We start from the raw sequence: 6,436 nt of genomic DNA, 5'->3' as shown, positions 1-6,436 counted from the left end.
ATCCGGAGCGTTAACTCCAGGCAGGACTGCCACTCTCCAGTGCCACCTCCCTGTCCCTTAATGGAAGCAGTCTTGAGCTCAGCGGGGGCTGAAAGTAGAACAAAGATAATCAGGCAGGAGCTGTTTGCCCCCATCCCAACAAGCCGGAGCCGCTGGAACACCAGGTCCGCTGCACCCGCGGGCAGGACGAGCTCCCGCTCAGCACCCCGGTCACGGACGGGCCCGGCGTCTGCAGAGTCCGGTGCGCACACAGGGCCGCGAGGGTCGGCGAGGCCCACGGGAGGGCCCAGCTCATGGCTGGGTGGGGCTCGGCCACCCTGTTGCTGGGACTTCCCAGGTGGGGCCCTCAGCGTGTGGATGCACGACTGAGCGGTCCTTTCACGGGTTCGGCTGCCTCGGTTTCTGCGACGGCGTCCGCTCCAGAGTCCCTCGCGGCGGAGCTCGGGTGTGCGGCCTCGAGCCACCTGCCTTCGCACCTGCCGCCCCTCACTTCTGAGAAAGCCCGGGGGGCCCCGGGTGTAGGATCCTGGGGCCTGAAGGTTGAGCTCGGCTCAACCTTCTACCCGCTGGGGGCCGCTGCAGGGACCGCTGGCCGAGGGGGCAGAGGCCGCGGCTGAGCGTCCCGAGTCAGCGGTGGGGTCGCGGCCACAGGGCGGGGGAGCAGGAAACACCCACTGTCGGCCGAGCTGCCCCTTTGGAGAAGTGTCTTGATGAGCAGGAAGGTTTGAGTTTGTATGGGAGCGAGCACCGCATGTCTCCTCCTCAGAGACTCCAGCGCCTGAAGTTCAACTTGGGGATCAATTGAATTAAATTATTTGTAACAACTTCTTCAGGTTCGTTAGATGAAAGGGGAGTCATATTCAAGAAATCCTGTCTGTAATTTCCAGCAGTTGATACGATTCTGCTGCATTTTTTGAACTGCTTTAAGGGGCACAGAAAGTTCTTTGTAAGAAAGGTGGACAGAGCGGGAAGGGGCCCGGGAGAGAGAGTGGCTTAGGGCCCCTCACTCTGGGCTTTTGCTGGGTATTTATCCGGAGCTGGCTGGTGACCGAGGTCTTTGTTTTTCCACTTTCTGGATTTGATTTCTGAGGCTTATGTCTCCCTACTTTGGAAGCATATTGACTTAAACTACCACGTGATTTGTAAGTCGGGACCCCAACGGGAGCCGTCTGCTTCTCTTAGCTTCAGTAGCCTTGGTGATGTTGTGTGTTAAGACCTGCCTCTTCCCGAAAGTCAGTTTTTAATATGGAGCAAGACTGAATTCTTCCTCCCGAGCCAAAGAGGCTGGGACTAATAAGAAAAGAAATAATAATACACACAGTATCATAATTCAATACCCATAATTATTAAAATGCCACCGTAAAGCTCCGAGCTTTGCAATGGATGGCAGAATTTGGAGAAATAAACCTTGAAATGAATGTCAGTCAGGGAGGCTCACGTGGTTTCGCTCGAACAGACACCCCTGCAAGTTCTCTTAACCAGTGCAGGCCAGTTTCTCATGAAGGCAAGGACTGGTCACTGAACAAAGTGGACCTCCAAGCTCACGGTGACAGAGTAGACACGAAGGAGGCACAGTGGCTCTCGGATTCTGTCGGCCATCTCTGGCCATATGGCCGCAATCTGTCTTCAAGGGGGTCGGTGGGCAGAGGAGGGCACGTCCATATTAAAGCCTTCACCGCCCCTGATGGATTTCTGCTCTGTGCTCCTTAGTCAGAGATTAAAGTCAAGATCCCGATTTAGACAGTGGGATTACGGAGACTTGAATGTGGCCCTAACCTGGAGTCATGCCTCCGGCCCCAGGGGCCCACAGACCACGAGAATGCAGCGTGCAAAGATACACGTCGGTGTCTGGAACACCAGCTTTGCTTCGGGAGGGAGCCAGGACTTAGGTCTCCACCACTTTCCTCCTGCACCTGGCCCTCCACCTTGAGCCTCCGTTGCTTTGTCTGCGAAGTGAGGACAGCAGTAATGCCTCTCTTAAGGGTTTTCTGAGAAATCATCAGCGTTTCCGTCCTCCTCACATTGCCATCATCACCAGGGTCATGGGCAGCAGGAACAATGTCAACACACCTGGCTTTTTAGCGTTGTGAATAGAGTAGCCACATTCCTGCAGCTCAGTCTCCAAGAGCTAACTGGTCCCTCCCGTTGGCCCGGTGTCAGGAGAAGCTGCCGAAGTCATTAAGTCATGAGGTCGGGGGATAATGTGACTTCGTGTCCGTGCAGCTGTCGGCCGGTTCTCAGGGGCCATTCAGCGGCCGAGCACTGTCCCTGTGGCAGTTCCTGCACAATCCTGTGGAAGACCTGCATGAGGACAGATGCAGGCCTGATGTGGGAAGTCGGCCTGGAGTCAGAAGACCCGTGTTTTTAGTAGATTTTTAGCTGCTCTTCAGCAAGCCGTGCATTACTGCGTAAGCCCCGTCTTGTATGCAGATGGCGCTCATTCACGCACACACTAAGTGTTTATCGAGCCCTTATGGAGTGCCGGGCCATGTCAAGTCTCTTGCCCCTGTATCCGATTCTCATGTTCTGTCATCACCCCATTCTGTAGAGGAGGACGGTGGAGCTTGGGGAAAGCACATGAGTGATCTGTCCAAGGTCACAGCCGGCAAGAGGGTCCAGAGCTCAAACTCCTAATACCTCTTTGCAAAAAAAGGTCTTTTCAGGAGCTGACAGAGGACAGCAGGCAGGCGACTACAATGGTGGGGCTATGTCAGGGCTATGGCTGGGATGGGGGATGGGGTAGGGGGCAAGTGCTTGTTCTTGGAGGCTCGATGGTTAGGGCCTGGGAAAGTTCTCTCTGGAGGTTAGGTCAGTCATCCAGGAGGGCAAAGGGTGTGTGTGTGTGTGTGTGTGTGTGTGTGAGAGAGAGAGAGAGAGAGAGAGAGAGAGAGAGAGAGAGAGAATGTGGCAGAAGTCATGACACGTGCATTGGCCTGGCAGTTCCCAGCTCCTCTGCCATCTGGGACGGGCCATGGACCGACACACCTCAGTCGTGACGTCCTCTCGGCTGGTTTCATCACAGTTCATCAAAGACACACAGAAGAGTTTCTTCCCTCCTCCTTTCTTCTGCAAATTTTAATAGAATTTTCTCCAAGGCATACCAGAAAAGGAGGGAGCGCCGTGTCAAGCTCATGGTGCACCGCACGGCATTCACAGTTCAGACGCAGCTGCCATGAACCACGGGCCGAGACAGGGAATCCGCGCACACGACATCGCAGAGCACAAGAGGCATTGCGAGCCTGGTGAGGGCCACAAGCCCCGGGGGAGCCGCAGATCCGGGGCCCCGGGTCAGAGCGTGTGTCTCTCTGCTCAGCCCAGAAGCTCCACTCTCCATGTCTGCGCGTCAACGGCTCCGTCTCTCCAAAGAGTCGCCTGTTCCAAGTGGGGGTCACAAAGTCACATGCTGCAGAGTAGCCCCTGCAGGGCCCTGTTCTGTCCTGGGACAGCTGGGGAAGAGCTGTGCCCTCTGCGGGAAGGGTCACGAGGGAAGCCATGCAAGTTCTGAATTAGCCATGGGAACTAGCCCAGCCCAGAGCAGCAGATTCAAGAATGTTCTCTGGCCCTGGCCTGGAAGTCCCTGCTCAGAGCTTCGGAGCAGCGGCCACCACAGAGAGTGGCTAAAAATACCCTAGGGATGGGCCTACAAGATCACATTCAGCAAATTGCTTTCCAGAGGCGGCCTCGGGTGAGCGCCGACAGTAACTGGGGCACCAGGTGGGCCGCCCGGCTGCAAAGGTCAGCCGGCCCCTGGGACCTGCAGATCTGAGCCCCTCCGGGCCGGTCTTCGTGCTCGGGCTCCCATGAAATGCCACCTGCAGCTCCTCTGCTTCTGAGATTTTCAGAGCCAAAAGCAGCCGAAGACCTCCCTGTGTTTCTATCTTCACAGCAAGTCTGTGTGGGAACGTCGGGGAGTGACGAGGCCGGGCTCGACCCTGAGGGTGCCTCCGAGATGCTCGTGCAGCCCCTCGGGGCAGCTGCCGGCCGCAAGACGGACTCAGGGCCTGGGGGTGGCCTCAGGCTCCCTTGTCCGGGCTTCCGGGGAGGGACAGACACGGGCAGGAACTGACTTGCTCCTCGGTGGGAGGCTGTGGGCAGATCCTGTCCCACTTCCTTCTCATCGGCCCGGAGGTGGGGGGCGATGAATGCTATGGCCATGAGCAAGGAAGGCTCCGGACTCTGGGAAACCACACAGACACGCACAACTGTCCCGTAACTAGCCCACCCACAAGTGCTGTCTCTTCGAGGGACAGTGAGTCGCGAGGGGCAGAACTGAGCCAAGTGTCCCTTGAACGGGACTCCTCACGGCAGCTCCCGACTGAGCACTTGGCTGTGCTGGGCGCTGGGCATGGTCTGGTTTCGTCCTTACGAAAGGACTCACAAAAGCAAGTGCCCCGGGCAGGGCCACCACTGTCTCTGCTCTGCCTGCGAGGACGCTGGAGCTGGGGGCCACGGTGGGCTGCCCAGGCTAACCCGGCTGGTCGGGGGACAGCGGGCATTTGGCCCCGACTCCTGGGACACTCCACGCACCTGTCTGGGCTCGTCCTCCCAGGGCTGAGCACGCACGTAGGCCTTGCCCAGTGGACTCAGTGTTCGTGGCACCAGCTCTCCGGGCCGGGATCCTGGGGCTGAAACAGAAGCCACACTTTGATCCCCTTGGGGAGCTCTCCAGGGCTCCTGGTGACCTTTGTCCTAGAACAGAAGAACAGAAACCGCACTCACCCACCAGAGCAGCAGTTCTCAAAGTGGGTGCCCTGGACAGCAACATCTGGGAGCTTGTTGGAATGCACATTCCCGGGCTCAGCCCCAGAGCTGCAGAATCGGAAACTGGGTGGAGACCAGCGCGTGGTCTCAGGAAGCCGTCCTGAGGGTCTGGATGCCCGGGAAAGCTGAGAACCGTGGCCCAGGGAGACGACAGGTCCCCCTCGTGTCCTGTTCCACCCCCCTGAGAACAGCTGCACTGACAGGGTTGAGGTGGGCCAGCGAGGGGCTACCGATGGTGAGGCATTCCTTGAGGGAAGGGAGGGGCCGGGTGTGCGACTAAGCCACGTGCCAGGTGGCGACCCTTGAGAAAGCTAAGCAGGTAGCTCCATTCGAGACAACCAGGGGTCTTCCCTTCCCTGGAGCAGGCTGTCTTTTTCTGACCCCAACAGTGCTGAGAGATGGGGCTCCTGAAGCTCTTAACACCTGGCTGGCAGTCCCGCTCGTAGAGGAATAAGGTAGGTAGCGAGGTTTGAGAACGATAGACAGCTTCCTTCTACCCTTCTACCCTATACATTTCTCTCTGGCAGGATCCCAGTGCCTGAAATCCTGCCTTTATTCCTGTTACAGTGTCGCATCCTTGTGGGAGTCATTTACACTTTAGTGTGAAATAGACTTTCAACAGCATTTCTAAATCATGGCTGCTGAGAGTCAAATTACTCCGTTGAGAGAAAGCAGGGTTAGAAGTCATATGGAAGGCTGATCAAGGCCCTAAGCGCCAGCGGGGAAGGGGATGCCCATGAAGAAGAGCAGGTGTGATAAGCGCATGATCAAACTTGAACGGTCTGAAAGAACAAACTGTAAAGAGGCTGTTTCTTTCCCCTGCAAGAGTCCAGTCCCTTGGTCCTCCTTCCCGGAGTGGTTATGATTCGTTGTATCTTCTGAATACACTTCTTCTGTGCACCAATTCTTTAATTTTAATAGGTACGTGCAAACTGTCCCAAACCCTTATTTGTTCACCTAACCCTCCTCCTCAACAATTGCAGATTATCAACACACACATTGTTGTCTAACTTTCTAGAGATGGGTTTCATACCACTCTCTTGTATGATTATATTGTGATTTACATAAGCACTTCCCTGCTTAGATTACTCTGGTGATGTCCAGCCTTCTGCTGCAACTAACAATACTGCTGACAGCATTCTTTTTTTTTTTTTAAAGATTTTATTCATTTGATAAAGAGAGATCACAAGTAGGCAGAGAGGCAGGCAGAGAGACGGGGGAAGCAGGCTCCCCGCTGAGCAGAGAGCCCGATGCGGGGCTTGATCCCAGGACCCTGAGATCATGACCTGAGCCGAAGGCAGAGGTTTTAACCCTCTGAGCCGCCCAGACGTCCTGCTGACAGCATTCTTACTCACATTTCTCTATATACATGTGAAGATATATTGTTCAGGTAAAACCCTCAAAGTGAAATTCCTAAATCAATGGGATGTACAGATTAAATTTTAATACCTATTGGCAAATTGTCCTCCAACACTCCCACCAGTAGTGTTTACCATTAATTTTTAATCTTTATTAGTCTAAGTAAAAATTTTAAAAAGTTTTTGTAATTGTACTTTTAATGTTCATGTCTTTCATTATAACTGAAATGAGCTGAGCATATGAAAATATTTATGGGCCATGGATTTTCCTATGAACTTCCTGGTTTTTTTTCTTTGCCCATTTTTCTAATGAGTTG

This window comes from Enhydra lutris, unplaced genomic scaffold (genome assembly GCF_002288905.1).
Source record: "Enhydra lutris kenyoni isolate GAN:26980312 unplaced genomic scaffold, ASM228890v2 scaffoldscaffold6, whole genome shotgun sequence".
Lineage (NCBI taxonomy): Eukaryota > Metazoa > Chordata > Mammalia > Carnivora > Mustelidae > Enhydra > Enhydra lutris.
Note: the sequence above shows the minus strand (reverse complement) of the source record.